General features: G+C 44.0%; 2 protein-coding genes across 4 annotated transcripts in view; one reads left to right on the forward strand and one right to left on the reverse strand.

Moving 5' to 3' along the window:
- LOC135912407 (serine/arginine-rich splicing factor 6-like) overlaps nucleotides 1–21,447 on the forward strand; it is a 99,236-nt gene that overhangs the window by 46,202 nt on the left and 31,587 nt on the right. The gene's annotated exons all lie outside the window — the stretch shown is intronic.
- LOC135912406 (uncharacterized) overlaps nucleotides 1–21,447 on the reverse strand; it is a 117,224-nt gene that overhangs the window by 11,892 nt on the left and 83,885 nt on the right. For all 3 annotated transcript variants that reach the window (XR_010567658.2, XR_010567657.2, XR_011514350.1), the window contains exons 2-3: nucleotides 13,977–14,259; nucleotides 7,041–7,106 (exon numbers count right to left, since the gene is read on the reverse strand). The gene's annotated coding sequence lies outside the window, so the exon portion shown is untranslated. The remainder of the gene's footprint in view (nucleotides 1–7,040; nucleotides 7,107–13,976; nucleotides 14,260–21,447) is intronic.

Here is a 21,447-nt window from a genome sequence, read left to right on the forward strand (position 1 = left end):
GCATATTAAAAGAAATTCAGAACGCGGCCCCAATTCCCACTTTCCATTCGAAACATTGAGAGGGCACGCGCTGTTTTATTAACATGCGCATTTATGGCACTTCCTAACATCTTTGCTGCATTATAGCAGTGTTTTGATTAGGATTAAAGCACTTGTTGAAATTCTGGCGTTCTTTCGAGATACCATTTTTAATATTGCAGCCAATTGAGTTACGCTAGTGCATTGCGGTGGAGTTCAAGAGATGGTCGCAGGGGCGATGTTCAAAATTCTTGGCTATGTTCAGCCTAATTTCTTTCCCGACTTTTCGAACTCTAGCTGTGTCTAGCCCTGCGATCCGTTTACTGGATTCCGTATCATGTTAGTGAACTGTGCAAACGCCCCCTGCCTCGCGTCTCGGCGAGGGTCCTATATGCGTTCCATAATGAGCGAATAGGCTTTAGTAGGCTTTACTGTAAAACAGTCCTGTAATACAGAGAAGCATACAGAGTGCATTGCGGTGAAGGTAGGTGAGAATTTGCGCAAGTACTAAGCGTTAACAGCGTGTATATTTAGTGCGTTCGGGCTACATATATATACTGATACATATGATACTGATACATATGTATATGCAGTAAGAAAATTTCATTATTTGAACACCCCTACTTACATTCTGAAATGACACTATTAAATTATTTTAATCTCCATTGAGGGAGGGAGATAAAAAAATAGGAGGGGCTGTTACATCACTTTTTGTGAAGTCAGACAATGCCATTTGGTCATGCAGACCAAGCAACTTCTCCACCTTTGTAGGTGCTGTCAGAACACCCATGTATGTTTTTTGTTTCTATGCTACTGTGCACCAGCTTTGCGAGTCTGAGTGCATCACCTCTGTGGCCACAAAGCTCAGTATGAGCAACTGCGGTGTATTTTAAGGTTACCTTATGAAGAAATGGAAACTACCCGATTTCGCTGCACTTTGCATGCACGACGATACTGTGTAACTTGACAACAGATAGCTTCTTTTGTGTGCACAAAGAACTTGGAAGTGTGATAATTCCCACAATAATTCCATTATTTTTAGTATGCAATATTTTACCCAACTTTGTCACTTGCCATTGGTGTTTGCAGGTGTGCTACACATTTTAAATGTGGTACTACTAAAAAATAGGCTGACACCTATTTATGGATGGTGCTGCATGTTAATTTTACCTGGTAAGAGGGAGTGCAGAACTTAAATCTTATTATTGAAAAAATGTTTGAGTTCAACACAAGGTTTAGTAGATTTACATGGTAACAACTTGTGAATGGGGTGGGGACGTGGCCATAGCAATTGTTCTGTCTCTAAAGTGCTACCTAGACAAGAATAGATACATGGTAATTGAACAATGATTCTCGCTCAAGCCATCGTTTTGACAAAGGGACTTGTCTTCATAAGGCCAGCAACTGCTACAGATGAACAGGTCACTTTTGTGAGTATATATATAATGAACGTTTATAAGAAGTTGCAGGCATGAAATAAGATGGAAATTATTCGCGTTATGTTGCCTTATTTTGAGGAGATAACCTTATTTGGTATTTTCAAAATGTCATTGTTAACACAAACTTAGCATTTGTAGCCATTTTCATGGCTACTATACTGAACTGTACCCCCTTCAGTCACGAATTATGGTATTCTGGCAGGACATTTTTGGAGCTTGCAGGTATTAATGTTCCAGGTGTCCAGAGTTTGAAGGAAAAAATTCCCCTCTCTAGGAATATTATTTTGCAAAGTCAATCACGTCCTCATATGGAGACATCATGACTCAATACTTTCTATCGCAAGTTCACTATGTCACTTTAAAGGAAGAAGGGAAATTATCTATTCAAGGTTGTGCGAGTGGTGCATCGACTGGTCGACAGGTTGTGATATTTGAAGAAGTGGTCCTGAGCTGTGATGCGCAGAAAAACATAGCATTTCCGGCAGTGGTCCTGGTTTCTGCCACACACTTCTCATACTTGCTCTGCTAAGGAAACGGCAACTGGGCTTGCTGGGGCCAGTGGTCCTTTGCATCCTACCTCACACAATCGCATCATGTTTAGAGCAAGGATGGTGACTCAAAATGAGCTATTCAGGCTGGACATTAAAAGAAAAGGTTAAATTGCAGCACAGACAAAATTCTCAAATACAAAAACAGAAAACAGTCCGTACTGCTTCTGCAGGTCAGCTTCGCCCAAACAAAATTCTGTTGTTCTGGGACCAAACTAGGAATCTCTCATATCTGGACAGCCATTCGAGGAAGTGACATAATTGCCAGACTGATGTTGTTCGTTTCATGGTCCGGAAATGTGAGCATTTACCACCTTGATGACGAAACAGTGCGTACGACGATTTGTGAATTTAAAAAATGCCACCACTTAAAACTCAAAGGAACACTGAAAAACACAGTTTAATTCTTCGACGGTGAACTATATTGCCCAAGAAGTCCAAAAAGTGTCGGTGGTTTTAAGTTTTCGCACAGTGGCTATGGGTCGCCGGCGTGGTAAAAAAGATTGAGTGAGTCACAGTGTCTCCGAATGGAGACTCGGATGAAAACAGGATCAAAACTATTGAGTAATAGAACTATGAGTATTGTGCAACTGCTTTTCATTAAAAGTAGCTCTTTCTTCACATAAAACAGGGTTTTTAACCCTTCTGAATGTTTGAGGCTGCTGCAAAAGAGAAATTTGAGCAGCAACAAACCAGAGCTTCCGTAAAACATGGAGTCGTCCGTCTTCAAACATCTTTTTCTCTAGTAGTGTTTCATCGCTTCATCAGATGGCGTTCATTGCATTTATGTATGCTTCCCATATTATCCCCACCAGTGTGCAGTGTCACTCCTTCGCTTTTTGATGAAAAACGCAACATAGAAAGTCGTATCTTCATACGGAGACACCATGACTGAAAAGGGTACCATACCCATAACAGCCATGTAACCATGATTGGATGTAGTAGCGAACAGGAAATGGACGTTCATTGTATAACTATTGAACAGGTTTGAAGGGCTTCGCAAGATAAGCCCTAGGAAAATGTGGCAGGAGAAGATGAAATAACAGTTGATTTGATAAAACATGGAGGAGATATTGCACTGGAATCTTGCAGTCCTTTATTCACAATGCCTAACAACGCTAAGCATACCAGACTTTAAAGAATGCGAGCATAATCACAAGAATGGAAGTGTTTAAGAATTGGAAGAACTACAGACCCATTTCTTTAGTCTCAGTATTGTACAAGATATTCACTATCAAATAGAATAAGGGATACACTTGACCACAATATTCCATGATGGATCTCATCCAATAAGACATTTGAGACCGTAGCCAACCTCTCTGTATGACCTTTGAAAAGTACACATTTGGTTCAGTAGAGACAATAGTGGTCATAGAGGCATTGCAAAGAAGTAGAAGCATACATGTATGCCTTATTGCAGTAGTGTAAAGTCACGCTTTCTCAGTGCATAGATTTAGGCAAGCACCCTGAACAAAGCTTATGCAAAACTTTTGAAGACATTATTGCCATCCATAAATGTTCTGAAAATTGTGTCGGCATGCCTCTGCTATCGCTACACAGCTGTAAAATCATGCATCTATTCAGCCTGTGATTTCGTTCTCTTAACAATCATATTGTACGTCATCATCTGTTTTTTTCTGCACCCAATTGTACATCCAGTATATATTGATATCAACATGCAATAAATATTGGTTCTAGTCAGCACAGTGTTGGATCTCCTCTCATCGTCCTGTTTTTAGCACTGTTCCCTTCAAGAGCTTTATTAATATTTTACCTGCAGGTACCACATAGAAATAATAGGAAACATGGAACAGCAATGCAAAACTTTTTACATCAGTGATTTCTTTGCCTCCTTCAGCAACTCCATTGAATAAACTTCCTCTAAGCATCTGCCATCCTGGTGTCCTTTCACTACAAGATTTCGAAGGTTATGGTCAGATACAGACAAAGGAAACTCTGTTTGGGTCTTGGGTGCAGTAGTAAATTTCTTAGCATCACTGTGAAAAATTTACGAGGTGCCCAGCATTACCAATATAATCCTGACAAAAGTGTATGGGAGGCTATGCTTGTAGTATATGATGTCTAACAATGCTACAAGGCAGTGCAAATGACATAGACATGCATGCATCTTTGTGACATGCACTGCTGTGTCTCAACACCTTCAAAACATTTTCACAAACTTTTTTTTTAGCAATACCCGACTCAACGTTGCTAAATTTTCTAAAAGCCATACTTCTATGTACATATACCACTGCTCACAATGCTTTTGTCACCAGTTGCAAAATGATGCATTCAGCTGCTAGTCGTCGTTGCATACCATAACGCCATATGAGACCTTTCATTTGCATTTAAAGCAGATGGTATAGAAATAAAAAACAAGTGCAGAGATCATGTATCTCTTTGCATAGCATGTAAATGTAATGATTCAGGAAAGCTTTGCTTATAGTGTATTGCAACAAAGGCAATGGATTTGCTGCAATTTAGCACCTAATAGACCAATCTCACCATGCCTAGCACGCAGATGCATGCTTTTTTCCTGCATGTTACTTGTAGTTCTCAGGAGAATTTGGAACATGGTGGGAAGGCACTGCGTAACAGTTATAGAGTTTGCATATTCACCAACATGAGTTTTGTGGAAGCAGTGGTGGTGGTCAGAGTGCATATTCAGCGACTACACTTCTGGCCAAGTTGACGGGCTGGAGACGTGAAAGTTCATTATCTCAATGTGAATGGCATGTGTTTCAAAGCTTGCATCTGTTAACATGCACCAGCTATGTGAAGCAGATTCTTTTCTGTTTGCAGCAGAAAATACTCAAGGAAGTATATAATGGAAGAAAAAAAAGTTGCTCTCCAGTGACGCTTTGCATTAATATCCAAGCTTGACAATAGCAAATTACGACACCTTGCATACAAATGGTGGTGGTCATGTGTTTACATTTCAGCAGTGACTCGACCAAGGATATAATCTGCATGCATGTTTAAATATAAGGACATGCATTGAAATTTACTTAATGATGTTTATTTGCTTGAAGAAAATGCTTTTGCAGTGGTTAATATCACATACACTATGAGGAACTTGGAAGCAGTAAGCTTTGAATGGAATAAGGAAACCAGAAAAAGAAAAAAGATGGATGGAGAGACAGACACAGGACTCTCTTTCTGTCCCGTTTGAAGTTTGAAGTCCGTTTGAACCAACTGGCCCAGCAAAGGATTTTCTTAAATGGTGAGCTTTATGGCTTATTTGACTTGCTGTTTTCAAGCACTCTAACAGTTGTACGAAGCAACAAAGTTGGGTTGCACGATTTTTGTTACAAGGTGCTTGTTGGCACGTTTTCTTGATTCATTAAAGGACCTTAAAGATGAGCAATAATGCCTAAATGTGACCAGTTGAATGCAAGGTTGTGAAACATTGGTTATGCTTTCTATTGCATTTTTCTTTTCCTGCAGAAAGTGTAGAAATGCTTGGGTGAACTGTTTTTTTCTTGAATATATGAACGTGAAGTTAATTCTTTGTTGCGCCCGAGTGGTTACAATTTGCTTATGTCACAAGACGCACTCACTAATACGCAACTGTAGCCCTGCAGCTAAGGTGCTGTCTATCAACAACTCCAGGAGTTCAAGAAAGCAATGTTATCTAACCTGCTAAATGAATGGGAATATTTTTGACGGTCAGGGATGTGGCTAGGACTATTGTATAGCAGATGAGCGCAGGTATACAGACCGAGCAATGCATGTTTGTTCTTGTTTAGAATGGCCAAGCCTGGCCGTGTGAGCAGCACTTCATATTGAATGCTCATTTGTCCGGTATATTCATCTGGTATTGCTGCATGTCTTCAAAGCCTCTCTTACTTCTAAGACTTCACTGCACATGACTGATTCCTTCATTTGTTCACATCTTTATGCCTTTCACAGCATCGTCGTGTCCATTGTGGTGCAAATGCACCATTGCCACGTTCCATTTGCCTAAGTTTTACAAGCTGCACTAGCAGCCACAGCAGTTTTTCACGAAATCAAACCAACAAAAAAAATTTACTTGCTTTTCTGTCAGGCTAATTTACTGTAGTCCTTAAACATGTGTTCCTGTGGCCAGCTGTTGTCTTTTTGAAAGAAATAAAGACTTAGAGAATTTTTTTTCCTTTGCATTTCATTGCAGCATACAGGGACGCAACAGTTTATTCCTTTACTATAATGTCACAATGCTTCAACGAAAAAAACTGTTGCCTATGATCAAAAAGACTCGGTGGATTACACATTTCATATGCTCTCTGTTCGCAACTCAGCTGTAGTAAAATTACCAGCATGTACCACAGCTGTGCTGGTGTAGAAAAAAATGAGACCAGTCTACTTTGCCTTTTATAATTTCAGGAAGGGCATTCCATCAGTCTCACCCCATTTCTTTTTATTAATAAATTATGTCGAGTAGGTTTTGCAAATGAACCGTCTTTTTCGAGGGGTACATTATGTGACTGCTTGTATTAGAGGATTATTTTTCTTCAAGCTTTAACAGGGACCAAGTTGCAAAGGTAGCATATATTATATATAATATGGCCAGCCCCAGTGATAGCAGTTCAGTAGCATCCGCACTTAGATGAAAGGTAAAACTAGTAAATTAAATAAGTGGTTGGAAAATACAGCACCTGATAAAATATCTGGCTAAATGCGAAGTGTGCGCCGGTGCTTTTGTCCACACATCCAAATCACATAAGGTGTACACTGTTGGACATGCTTCACTGTGGAGCTGCTAAACAACAACACGAGAGTGATTGACCATGTATGAACAAAGTAGGGTAGTTCTGATCCAATTCTCATATGTAATAGACAAATCAAGTAACAAGGAAGTTCTTTATATAGTTAAATATCGTGAACATGGTTCAGAACAGCAGATGTGTGGTAGGACTAATTAGGGCTCACCAACAGCAAACCAAATAAAACATAAAGTACAAAACTGGAATGTAGAGTGCAAGTTGCACAGACGTACACTATGAACTGCAACAGCTGCTGCAAGGTATAGGTTGTGCAAAAGAAAAGGAGATACCTGAGGCTTGTGCTAAAGTTGAAGGGGTCAGGAATGCCGGTCCACCAGCTACACGATCATCCAGCTCTGCAAGAACCAGCAGAGCCAGCAAGTGAAAGGGCAAAAGTATGCAGAAGCATGCTTTTCTCTAAATCAGATTACTGTTTAATTGATGTCAAAAGCATGACTTTAATTGTGCACAGCAGTAGTGGTCAGGCTAGGCTAGCACGCAGTTGGCACGCATGTTTCAGACATGCCAGAGTGCATCGCAAACCAAATTTCGCCATGCAGTCTGGCATGTTGCCATGCATGAGCAACACACCTGAGAACTTTCTTCGACATTTCACTTGTTTAGCTTCTTCCTCAATTTCTTAAAACATTGATGACTACTGTTACTGTGGCACATATTTCAACACAGTGGCAAAGGCAAAAATTTTTTTATAGGGAGAGCAGGTGGATGGGCTGCACCAACATGACTGCGGATGGAAAGGGGGCTGTATGTGTGTGTGTGTGTGCGTGCGGGGGGGGGTGTCAGGGTTTGTGCCCAGTTTGCTACCCACTAGCTTTGCCACTGCTTCCAGATAGTCCATGAAGACGACTGTCCCAAAATGTGGACATATCAGATAAATTGCACAAACCTGGATTCTGTATTTCTTTAGCCGAGGGGAACAAATGTCTTTTCTTATGGGATTGTACAGAAATACTGAAGCGGCCTGTATGAACTTGAGGCAGCCTTCTTTTTACTATATGAAAAAAACAGACTACAAAGCCAGAGAAAGCACAGGAGAAATTGTGTTTCATTGAAATGTAGAAATAAAGGAAATGAAAGTGGATGAAAAGACAACTTACCACAGGTGGGAGCTGAACCACATTATACGTACTGTGCTATACCAGTTAAGCTGTCATGAGGGCCCTCCCTTGTTCACTTTCTTAGGTATTTGTGTACACATACAAAAAGCACTAGTAGTGCTAGCCAGGACCACTCATAGCCAACAACAGCACATGTGGAACATCCCTTTTTAAGAACAGGAGTCACATAGTAAATCAGCTTTGCAGCAAGCAACTGGTCAAAGGTATTTTCTTTGGCTGCCTTGATGGCATGAGGGAGCATTTAAGGGCTTGTTGTCCAGTTGCCTAATCCTGAAGTCATACAATTTGACATCATCAGTTAGAGATGTTCCACATCCCCTGACATGGCCGAGAGAAGCAGTGCTGGCCGACTCTCCCAGGACTACCCCTTACACATACACAGATAGCCAAGTAAATGGGAGGACGACCACATCATTAGCTTAATTGGCAATGCACGGCATGCTTAATGCACAGTATGGGTGTTCGGCTCCCACCTTCAGCAAGTTATCTTTCTATCAACTTTCACTTCCTCTTTACTTATTAGTTCTACATTATGATTTCCCCTACATATTGTTCAGCTTCACTGTCTGCTTCCTTCACAACATTATAAATAACAGAAAATTGGGTCCATCAATTTCCATTATTCTTTGTGCCTTGTTCTCTACTGCTGCTGATAGTTTACAAAATCTCCTTCACAATGTGTCCTTGTGTGAAGAGAAATTCAATCACCGGACAACACCCTGTTTGAGAAAAGTCCAAAGTGATCGACAACTTCTTCGGTTTGGTGCTGAAAAGGATTTGAGAAAAAATACTCAGTAGTCATCCAAAACATATTTTTACACAATGCCTTAAAACGTTTTAGACAAGAGGATCATGCTAAGGGATAAAACTTATCAGAATTTTGTTATACAGATCAAGAGATTACTTTAACTGTAAGGTTTTGACATGTAACTTAACTGTGGTTTACATCGTAGGTTCTAGTTTATATTGACCACCGGAGATTCCTGAAAGTGCGCCCAAAGCTCAAATGCAAGTGTTTTTACGTTTCGCCTCCATCAAACTGTGGCTGTTAGAGCCGGGAATCAAACCACTGAGCTTGTACTCAGCAGGGCACTGTAGACACTGAGCTGCTGCAACGGATACCAAGGGATGACCGAAACAAGGCTTGCGAAATTCCACAAGGTGAAGAAAGACTCACGGGATGAAAAATTGGCATTTTCTTGATTGGCATGAGCCTAGAAACTTGCACATTTGCATACACCCACCTACCAGTATAGTGTCTTTACATTTCACATCTACGTAGTGCAGGTTCTACAATGACAAATTCCTGATTCGAGCTTAAGAATAGCGCGAAAATAAAATCCAAGAAAAGGACAGGACACAAAGCTTGATTCCTAAAATGAATCTACATCGTGTTTCCATACAAGTTGCGAAGAATGTTCGTGCAAGCATGGCGCCTCAGATAACAGCATAAGAAACAACATATCAGTTTAGGGAACAAGCTGCATTGCATTCTGGCTTCAAGACAAACTTAATTTGACAGCAAGATTGAGCCCGAGTAGAACACGTTCCTATATACTGGTTTTCATAGTTTAGATTAGGCTTTCTCAACATGTGCATTTTGAAGTGTTGCGAGCAGGCGCAGAATGTAGATGCTGTAGCCTTCTTTGGGCTTTCTAGCAGGTTCTCAAGCAAGTCGTGATTCACAATCGAGCCGAGAAATCCGTGATTAGGGAAACTGTAGAGTAGACGAAGAGTAGAGGTAAACGCTGCATTGAGGGCCATAAAAATTTGCGACAGCTCACTTACTCGCGCATTATGCAAAGCCCCACGAAAGATGGGGGAAAAAAAAGAAAAGTCCTCATGATCAACGTACTCAAGTAAGCGACAGCAACAAACGTTTAGAAATATTTTAAACCTTTCTGTCATAAGAGAAGAAAGTGCCGCCAAGCTGAAGACACACATGAGCTCCATTTACAACAACAAATTCAGCAAACAAGAGCAACAGCACTGAAAAACAGAACAGAAGCTGCACAAAACCACGTTATGAACCATAACAGACACTACAAGGTTTAAGGAAATGAGTTGCTTTAGGCTTGGGCCCAAGTGTCGCTCATGATCGCAAGCTCAGGCACATTTCGGTTGTCCCAGCACAACTAACTAGCATATTTTGCAACACGATAGAGTAAGGAACCATAAATTTATGTTTTAACTAAGCTCAAAAGTGGAAGCAGCGCGCGCAAACTGTAGCAAAATTGTTAACCGGAACACGCCATACTTGTTTAAACGTCACAATCACGTGGTCAAAAATGTGACATCACTTCCGTGCATGGCAGTAGCGTTTTGGTATGGGATTTCGCCTCTACTACGCGTGTCACCAGTCACCGCCTTTTTTAAAAACCCATATGGGTCTCAAGAATTTTCCTTTTCGTGTACCCTCCTTGATCTTGCGGGTTTCTACAGAACTGATTTGCCAATAATTGGGGTTAGGAGCAGGCAAATGGTCAACGGCCCTGACTTTGACTGCCTCGATGCCTTGGGTTAGCAAACGAGTTTATTGGCTACTAGCCTGCTTCTAAGGTTACATGTAATTAAAATAATTTACATTTACAAACACATGCAGGATTGTCCTAATACCATATGCTTCCATGAACTCATGCACTGCCCAAGATCATGACAAGCGAAAAGCACAGTTCACATTAGCAGGCCTTGCAAAGCATGCCAAGATGCACACCTTGAAATTTATTTGAATTGTTTGAGTGCTCCCTAATATGGTCATTTCATGGGACATTAAAGGAAAATACAAAGCAGACTACCAAGTAGTAGTGGACTATACTACTATTTGCAAGCGTGCTAAATTCTTACGCCTCAAGTTTCTGTTCCACCTCCTTAACGGGGGCTACAAATTACACAGTGGTGCATATGTATCTTTCTCTGAACAGCGAAACACTAGAACTAAACACCTTAAACATTTAATTGAATACAGGTTCCACACAGACACATTCAGGTATTTTTTCATTCCTCAGACAATCAGTGATTGGAATTCATTGCCTAGTGACATAATTTGTTCATCTAATGATTTCCTTCCTATGCTGGAAAAATAGGTCTGAGTACGCATCTTGATTTATAAGTATCGCCTACAGACACTGCAAAATGTTTGTAATTGGTTTGGTGTACTTTTTTTGTTGTTTGCCTTATGCGTCTGCATTTTTGTTCATTAACCTTTAAGGGCTGACTCAGGAAGGTCACACCCTCTTATGGTATTGCTCAACTACATCTGCTTGTAAACTACAATATTACCAATTGTATAAGTTTGTCATTCATATTTTGATGCAATGTATTTTCCCATGTCCTGCAACAGCCTCGAAATGGAGGCCAGCAGTGTGTATGAAATAAATAAATAGATGCGGCCTATTAAAGTAGCATTCCATAAACCTCACAGTGCTTGTTTCGTGCCAACAAGACTTAGTTTACGAGGAAATTGCGTCTGAAGGGTCCGCATACCTAGAGAGGAATTCAGATCACCTGCTCCTGAGCAGGGAGTGGCGACGTTGCATATGCCACGACTGCCCTTTGCTTTCATCGGTGAGTAAGACAGCGCCCTACAGATGGTGCTACAGTTTTCTACGCAAAATGCGTACGTGCGGCCATGGAGCAACCGACCCAAGACAGAACATTGGATTCACCACTGCAGCTGCTCTTGGTCAAGTGGCATGGACTGTTCAGACATGCCACGACATCACATGAACATAAAATTATCTGCGACTTGAAGTTTGTGCAAGTTTCGTGAGCCAGAAAAGCCAGCTCAGCACTACATAACTACTGAAACACAAAAGTGTGGGCGACGCTTTCAAGGGTAACCTCAATGGGTTCTTTTTTCTAAAAATCAAATAGAACTAGACAAGAAGCATTTTCTTTCATGTTATAATGCAATGCAGCGACCTTTTTATTACTAGTAGATGAGTTCCAGTGACAGAATTTTAATGAGGAGTGCCTTCATCATCTGGCTAGTACTTGAATGTCTAAGGGAGTGTCTAATTGTGTCCTGCATTTACTTCAGTTTCTCAAATACAAAAGCTTTATTCGCAGTAAAATTATTACAATATCATCGAGCAATGCTCAAGAGACGGGCCACCACGAGAACGAAGATGACGTCACAGGTCTTAGTGCGAGCGAGGGTCCGCCTGGCTGCCTGGCTCCAGAGTAACCTGTAAATAGCCCCTTTCGTCTGTCTTTTCACACGTAACATTCTGGTGGAGGTGCGGGGTACTTCAGAAGCCGCCGCCTTCTCTCGTCTCGTCACTCTTCTAACCTCACCACCCATTCTCGCCCACTTCGACCCTGATGCCCCTTCAGAATTGCGTAAAGATGCCAGCGGTCATGGCGTAGGTGCCGTCTTAGCCCAGCGTCAGCGTGGACAGGATCGCGTTATTACTTATGCGAGCCACCTCCTAGCACCATCGGAGCGCAACTATTCCATTACGGAATGAGAATGCGGAATGCCTTGCTGTTGTCTGGGCAGTTGTGAATATCTGTATTTCCATATAATATCCATATTTGTCATGTATTTACTTCTGTTTTTGGAACCAATAAATCTGAATCTGAATCCGTCCTTACCTTTACGGTCGCCCTTTTTCCGTAGTCACTGACCATCATGCTCTCTGCTAGCTTTCATAACTAAATGACCCTACAGGCCGGCTTGGTCGATGGGCTTTGAGGCTACAAAAATTTTCATATTCCATGGTGTACAAGTCTGGCCGCCTGCACCAAGACGCTGACTGCTTGTCGCGTTACCCGTTGACAACTTTGACTCCTCCAATACTGCCAGTGCTTCTTGTGTATTCTCTGTATCACAGCTGCTTCATTTCGCCGACGAGCAACGTCATGACGGCTACATCAGAGCACTCATAGACCATTTTGAACACTCTCCAGCCGATGCTGCTCTACGCCGATTCGTCCTCCGCGACGGTATTCTGTACCGTCGTAACCTTCATCTGGACGGCTCCGAGTTTCTACTTGTAATACCTAAACCCCTCCGCTCCACTGTTCTAGAAGAGCTTCACGACGCACCAATGGCAGGACACCTTGCCGTATCTCGAACCTATGACCGTGTACGTCGCCATATTTTTTGACGGGCCTTGCCTGTTCCGTATGATGTTGCGTCGCCGCTTGTGAACTTTGCCAACGAGGTAAGAAGCCTTCCCAGCTCCCCACCGGTTACCTGCAGTCGCTCGACATCCCTACCAAGACCTTCCATCGTGTCAGCTTAGACCTTCTCAGCCCATTTCCGGAATCCGGAATCTACATCAGGAAACAAGTGGGCTGCAGTCGCAGCGTACTATGCAACCCGCTCTCTTCCGACCAGTTGCGCAACTGATACTGCGGACTTCCTCCTACATGATATAATTTTGTTGCATGGTGATCCGTGTCAATTGCTAACAGACCATGGCCGTACGTTTTTGGCCAAAGTCATTGACGACATCATGCGTGCCTGCTCAATACAGCATAAATTTACCACCTCCTACCACCCCCAAATGAACTGCCTCACTGGGCGTTTGAACCGCACTCTTACAGACATGCTATCCAAATACGTTTCAGATGACCACCGTGACTGGGACCTCGCTCTATCTTACATTACCTTTGCGTACAACAATTCCCATCTCGAAACTGCTGGCTTTTCCCCGTTTTACCTCTTGTATGGCCGAGAACCGACGGTACCACTCGACACTGTGCTAGAAATTTAAGAAAATTTCTCGGTCTTCAAGACAGCCAATCTTTACAACAACATTGAACCAGAGTAGAACTATGAGTGGCTGGGCCACGTTTTGCAATATTTGTCTTCATAGTTTACATTCAGGTTGCTCAACATGTGCCTTTTGAACTGTGGCAAGCAGGTGCACAAGCAAGTCGCGATTCGCTAGCCACCAAAATCCGAGGTAAACAGGGAAACAGCATGAAGATGCAAGACAAGAAACAGTAGAGGTAAATGCGACATTGCCTCGCTAGCCACCAAAATCCGAGGTAAACAGGGAAACAGCATGAAGATGCAAGACAAGAAACAGTAGAGGTAAATGCGACATTGCCTTAAAAAATTGCAACAGCACTTACTCGGGCAATATATGCAACAGCAATCCTACGAAGGATGAAGAAGAAACTTTAATAGAGAATGGTCCGGCAGTTTTTGTTGTGGTGGCCTTAGGTGGCGGCTCGAAGTCCTTGAACTCGAGCGGCACCTTCGGCTTGCCGGATGGCCCAGAGCTGCGGTCTGCCAACTCTGAACTTTTGAGAGCCGCCTCCCAGAGGCGGCAACGCCGATGGAGAAGGCCCCCGCCGGCGCTCGAAGCCGGGGCGGCGTCGGGAAGAAGCGAGCTCGAGGCTTCCCGCACTCTGGCTGCAGCAACAAGCGTTTAGAACGCGTTTAAACGTTTTTACCATAAGAGAAAAAAGTTCTGCCATACTGAAAGTCAACATGTGCCCCATTCACAACAGCAAACTCAACAAACAAGAGCACTGAAAAACGTAACAGGAGCTACTACATAAGACCACACTACCAACCATAAACGCACAGCTCCAGCGTTGCGGCCAAGTGTCACTCGTGATCGCAAGCTCGAACACCATTCGATTCTTCCAGCGCAACTAGAACATTCTAGCACACAATACAGTAAGAAACCGTAAAATTGTGTCTTAGCTAAGCTGAAAAGCTCAAGTAGCTCCAGCAGCGCGCGCAAAACTATAAACCGGAATACGTCATACTTGTTTAAACAACGTCATCATAACTCTGACTTCACTTCCGTGCGTGGCAGCAGCGTTTTAGTATGGCATTTCGCTCCTACCACGTGCGTGTCAGCAGTTTACGCCTATCTTTATTAGCTAGTGTTTTGAAGTGTTTTCTTTTGCATGGAGTAGGGGCGCAAATTTTGAATTCTTGGTAGGAGTCGTAAACGGGTGAGTAAACGTACCGGCTTTGTCTAGGTCTGGCGGCTCCCCCGTTGGGCCAAGGTGGTAGGAGGGAGCTATTTAATAGGCTTATTTAATTCTTTCAGCTAGCTTTTCGGATGCTTACATGGAGTAGGGAGTGATAGTTCTTTAGTTTGGTTTGGGATAGTGGTCGAGGTCGGCTTTGCGTGAGTGATTTGGCGGACGTGCTCGTTGAGCCTAAGGACGTAGGCCTAGCGATGAAACCGAGGAAGGGGAAGGCCGCGGGGGACGCGGAGCAAGTGCAGTGCGACGAGTGCCTGCGCTGGTGCTCCCTCAACGAGACCAGTTTCCAGAGCTTAGCAGACGCGAAGGAGTCTAGCTTTACGTGCAGGCTGTGTGAAGGGGTCAGGGAAGCAGTCCAAAAACTGGAAGGAAATTGGACAGCCAAGTTCGAAGAGCTGAAAGCAGACCCGAGGGAGGAGCGGGAGAAGCGGGTAGCTTTGCAGGCAAAAGTCGCCGAGTTGGTCAAGGTGGAAGCGGTGCAGGCCGCGCAGTTAGTAAGGACCGCGGCCGAGCTTGACGAAGAGAAAGAAAGGAGCGCCGAACTGAAAAAGCGGCTCGACGCACTTGAGACACGTGCAGCGGAGAATGTCGGGTCAGGACACCAAAGCGGTGGCAAAGACTCAGAAAATAGGGTAGACCTTACAGGCGAAGTGGGAGGCAGGGAGCCAAAGCAAGCGGTCGCCAGCTCGCCGCCAGTGAATCGGCGTAGCTATAGTGAAGCAGCGCAACACGCCCCGAGTGAGGCGACGCTGCAGCCACAAGAAGCTAGAAAGAGCGGCACCTACCTTGAGGCCACGCGGAAAAAGCAGGAGCCCAGGGGACAATGCCGTTTGTCGAGTCAGAATCACGCGGAAGACACAGGGAAGCAGGGAAAGGTAAGAGAGAGTGAAAGGGTGATTATCGCTGGCGACTCAAACATGGCTGGGTGCTCAAAAGCAATTGTGGAGAGGGTGAAAGGCGACAAAAGAGTGGCGGTGGGCACATTTCCAGGGCGGACACTGAGTGCTGTCATGGAGCGAGCAAAAGAAAAGCTCACGGAAAATGCCCGCGTACGCAACCTTGTCGTAGTAGCAGGTGGGCTAAATGACGTCCTAAACAGGAAAGGGCCAGGACTAGCCCAGCGCTTGGCGAAGGGGGTGGACGACTTGCGCGAGCTATCCCCTCAAGTGCACATCGTGGTGTGCACGGTGCCGGAGGTGCCTGTGCGTGACAGTCACGTACAAAACGCCGTAATGGCTGCAAATGAGGAAATATGGAAAATGAGCCGAGAGAAGGGCTTCGAGGTTGTCGAAGTAAACAGGGAAGTGAGAAGGTGTGGTGGTTTTAAACGAGATGGGATCCACTTCAATTACAGGCTAGCACGAGAAGTGGGCTGGAGACTTGGGGGTCGCGCTGTTGCTTTTTTAGGGGGCCCGCGGGCGCTCAGGAGGTCAGAGTAGGTAGTAATGAAGAAGGTCCCCTAGGGGAACATCAGCAGAGCATCGCCGTCGATAACAGAAAAAGGAGGAAAGCAAGAACAAGAGCGCGCCATGCAATAGGCTACATAAACATGCAGGGCGGCAGAAGAAAGGAAAAGTGGGCAGAGATGATTGAGGAGCAGTTACATAGAGAACATATAGGGGTGTATGCGGTTACAGAAACGCACCTTAGAGACTCAGAAGAGCCGCCAGTTATTGAGGATTATGCATGGGAAGGGTGCAACAGAACTAAGTCGGAAAGAAAGGGAGGGGGAGTCGGAATGCTCATCCATCAGGGAGCCAAATGGAAAAAAGTAAATTCACAATGTCAAGAACATCTTTGGTTATCAGGTACAATGAGTGGGAAAGAAACTTGGCTGGGAGTTACGTATTTGTGGACCGGAAAAAATTGCACACAGAAGAATAAGGAGTTAGTGGAATGCATAAGCGCTCATATTAAGGGTTTCGGGAATGGTGCTGAGATTGTCCTATTAGGTGACATGAATATCCACATACAGGATTTAGATGGCTATACCGACAATAACGGGAAGTCAATGCTAGACCTTTGCGAGCAACATAACCTCGTGATCGTGAATTCTGGGCCTAAGTGTGAAGGACAGATCACGTGGGAAGTGGGAAACCGGCAATCGACCATTGATTACTGTCTGATGACAGAGGGAATTCATGATAAGTTGAGAGAATTGGTCATCGATGAGGAAGGGTTTAGCAGCATAGGGAGTGACCATAAACGCATCATTTTGAAAATGGGATATGTAGCTGGGAAAGAGAGCAAGGAAAGCACAATGGCCAGTCCAAATTTGAACGCTGAACAAATAGCAAATATAGTCACTAGAGTTGAAGAAGAACTTGGCAAGTGGCCAAGTAAGGAGTGGGAATATGGTGAACTTCTAAGTGTAATAACGACAGAAATACGGAAAGAGAAACAACATGTTCGAAAGGAAAAAAGAAACCGAAAAGCGGGTGGAACAAGGAGATACGAGAAGCAATCGCCGAACGACAGAAAGCATCTCGAGAGCACAGGCAGGCAAAGAAGGCGCAGTTGCCATAGGACGAAGTAACCAGTAAATGGGAAATTACCGGGAGAAAAAGTCTATGGTTCAAATACTGGTGCAAGCAAAATTAAAAGGTGAAAGTGAACGTTGGTTGTCAGAAATACGTGAGAAAAAGAGGGCCGCACCTAGAATATTCTGGAACAACATAAAATTATTAGGCAGGAAGTCAACAACAATACAACAACATATCCTAGACGAAGATGAAAACAGACTGGAAGGAGAAGCGGCAATAAATTACATGCGAAAAGCAACAGCCGAATCTTTCCAAGGCAATGACGAGGTTATACTTGATGAAAAAAAGAGCATGAAAGAGACCCAAGTTGAAAAGGGGCTGGTGCTGACAAATTTAAACTGGCAGAAAGCGGAGGAGAAAATTCCTAAGCGCACAGCCACAGGGCTAGACGAGGTTCACATTAGGCTGATAAATGAACTAGGACCAAAAAGTAAGGAAGCTCTGGTGAAAGCAATGGAAAGAACTTTAAAAGATAGACGAATACCAGACAGTTGGCGGCAAAGTAGAATGAATTTAATTTATGAAGGTAAGGAGGAGAAAGACAGAATTCACTCGTATAGACCGTTGACCATTACATCGGTAATATACAGGCTAGCAATGCAGGCAATCAAATTAAAGCTTCAAGCATGAGCAGAGAATAATGGCATTTTGGGAGAGCTTCAGAATGGCTTCAGGATAGGTAGGCGTTTGGATGATAACTTGTTTGTTCTTACTCAGTGTATTGAAATATCAAAAGCAGAAAGCAGACCGTTGTATGTGGCGTTTTTAGACATTACAGGAGCCTACGACAACGTAGACCGTAACATGTTGTGGGATATTCTGGAAGGGGAAGGCTTAGGTAACGATTGTCTACAGGTTTTGAGAGAGATTTACCTAGAAAATACCGTTTGCGTTGAATGGGAAGGGATGAGAAGCGCGGAGAAAGTTCAAATCAACAAGGGACTGAGGCAGGGGTGCCCTTTATCCCCGCTGCTGTTTATGATGTACATGGTGAGGATGGAGAGGGAGCTAGAAGGAAGTAATATCGGGTTTAATCTCTCATACAAACAGGCAGGTACAGTAATAGAGCAGCAACTCCCAGGTTTATTTTATGCGGACGACATTGTGTTGCTAGCTAACAAGCAAAGTGATTTGCAACGTCTGATTAATATCTGTGGACAGGAAGGCAACAATTTAGGTTTGAAATTTAGTGTTAGAAAATCAGGTGTTATGGTATTCAATGAAAACAGTGAACAGACAGTGGAGATACAGGGCCAAGAAATACCTCGGGTAACAGAATATAAATACCTTGGTATATGGATAAACGAAGGCAATGGATATATGGAAGCACAGGAAAAAACCATAACAGTCAAGGGGAAGAGAAATGCAGCCATAATGAAGCACAGAGCGCTATGGGGATACAATAGGTACGAGGTCCTACGAGGTATGTGAAAAGGGGTAATGGTTGCAGGACTTACTTTTGGAAATGCGGTTGTTCGCTTTAAATCAGGGGTACGATCAGGGCTCGACGGGAACCAAAGGTCAGTGGGTCGGCTCGCATTGGGCGCTCACGGGAAGACTACAAATGAAGCTGTGCAGGGGGATATGGGCTGGACTAGTTTTGAAGTGAGGGAAGCTCGCAGTAAAATTGAGTATGAAGAACGGCTGAGGAATATGGAAGAAAGTAAATGGGCTGGGAGAGTGTTCAGGTATCTGTACAGGAAAAACATTGATTCACAGTGGAGGAAAAGAACTAGGAAGCTTACCAGCAAGTATGCGGCCTGTGGGGTGGGCAACACAGCAACAAAGAAGGTCAAGCGGAAAGTTAAAGAGGCTGAATTAATCTCATGGGTGGCGGCAATGGAAAAGGAACCTGCCATGAGTAACTACTTAAGAGGAAAAAACGAAATCAGGAAAGAAACCATTTATGATAACTCAAAAGGAAGCTCATCACTTTTCGAAGCGAGATCGGGATGCCTTAGAACACGCACCTACAAAGCGAGATATAAGAAGGAAGAAGAAGCATGTGCTTGCTGCGGTAAAGCTAGGGAAACGAAGGAGCATATTTTGTTAGAATGTGAAGACGTGTACCCAGCGGTCGATTTAGGCACCACTGGCCTCCTTGAAGCCCTTGGGTTCAGCGGGAGCAGTGGTAAAGCAAACAGGTCCGCAATAGACATTAGTAAAAGGCGAGTGGAGGATTGGTGGAAGAAAAGTAGGGAAACGACAAAAAACGGAGACGTACAAAAACACAGTTCGCAATAGGGGATCAGAAAATTTGGACGCGTTAGTTCATAGTGTTTTTTTCTTTTCTTTTTTCATTGGTTAACCTAGGTAGGATATCAGGCAGCATAGTAGGAAGAGCTTGGTGTCGCAACCCACCGCCCCGTTCCAAAGGGGGCGCTCATAATATCCATCCATCCATCCAGCGAGGGAGAAATGGGACTTTCGGCCCTTGAGATTTCTCTTCACCTAGGTACTACAGGGAAGCTTTGCAGTGTTGCCAGGTTTGGCTATATATAGCGAAATTGGGCTACAGAAAAATATTTTTGGCGTCGACTTTGGCGAGTTGGCTACGTGGCTATATTTGGGCTACTGAAAATTTGCGATTTGGCTTTGTTTGCTCTATGAGTGGCACCTTAATCCACGCTCCAGAGGTTACTCTCATAGAGTAGAAACAGATCTTGAATGCTTTGTTTAGCCGGCTGAGCCAGCAGCGCGGCTGTGCATGTGTGCGCGAAATGCCCCCGTCCCCCTCAGTGCATCGTTCTTTGAGCCGATGATTTTATCCTTGACGCACTTAAATTTACACAGCGCTTCACCGTGCTGACATTTACTCCAGCAATGTCGTCTCATCTTTGTCTTATCCTGACACGTCCCAATCACCGGGGATCACGATGATCTTGGGAGTGGAGGGTGTTTCACAGTACACTGTACTAACATGGCTATGCTGATGAACGGAGAGCAATATGGTTGTGCGATAGTGGCGCCGACATGAAAGAAGGGAAGCACGGGTAGATGACACGTTCCAGTGAGTCCAAGGCGAAGGCATCTGTTTGAAGTATCGCGCTGGGCATAGTTTTCGACCTAGTCCGTGTTTCTCACTGTAAGCTTTTTACTGCCATTTTCCTTTCTGTGCTAAATGAAATTTAACGCGACGGGCATTAACGGCTCCGTGTCGCAGAAAATCCGGCATTGATGCCGTTGTCCGTGTGAGAAAAATGATCCCGAACCAGGTAGGCCCTTCGGCTGGCGCATATGCATTACTGAAGTAATCGATTTTCTCAAAGTAAAACGCGTCAGAAAATTCGTAAAGTATGACTTGTACTCAACCTACAGACATGGTAGCGTCGAATTGTAATTTGAATATACAAGAAAACATGTTTGTTAAGCGGAACCTCGAACAGAAACCCTTTTTCCAGCTGCCATTCGACGTCTTATAGGGGGGGGGGGGGGAGGCGATGGTTTGGGCTAGTTAGTTTTCCATCAGACTGAGTGGTGCAGCGCGAAAAGCAGGACAGGGGACACAGGAAAAACAACGATGACAAGCGGTTACTGCCAAGTAGGAGCGGCTCGCCCCGCTCAGTTCCATGCAGCACCATCCGGATGGCACTCGCCTCCGCAGCAGCGGCAGCGCCTGCCGTGCGAGTGGAAAAAAGAAAGAACTAGAAAGCTCGCCTTCGTGCATATTGTTCGCCTCCAGCGTTTGCAGGTAAACATTATGGTTGCATACGCTGCAGTTGCCGGGAAGCGTGAGAAGCAGTCAGGGATCTTTGAATGCTATCACATTGCACTCTTAAATCTGAATATTAAAGAGCGGAGAATCAATTTTTATGTTACCTATTTTTTAATGCAATGGAAAGTTTACCGGTCAGAGTGCGTAATCAAGAAGTGGTAACGCGGAAAATGCCGTGGAACATTTTTTATCAGAATTTTTCGATATGCAGTGAGGATGTAGTCTTTCACTGGCAGTATGTTGACTAGAGGGGGGTAGTGTGACGGGCGAGAGCGGAGAGGTGCACAAATTTGCCATGAAAGATGGCGGCCCCAGTAGATGGCGCTGGCTGTGCGAAAGG

The sequence above is a fragment of the Dermacentor albipictus genome, chromosome 5, assembly GCF_038994185.2.
Source record: "Dermacentor albipictus isolate Rhodes 1998 colony chromosome 5, USDA_Dalb.pri_finalv2, whole genome shotgun sequence".
Lineage (NCBI taxonomy): Eukaryota > Metazoa > Arthropoda > Arachnida > Ixodida > Ixodidae > Dermacentor > Dermacentor albipictus.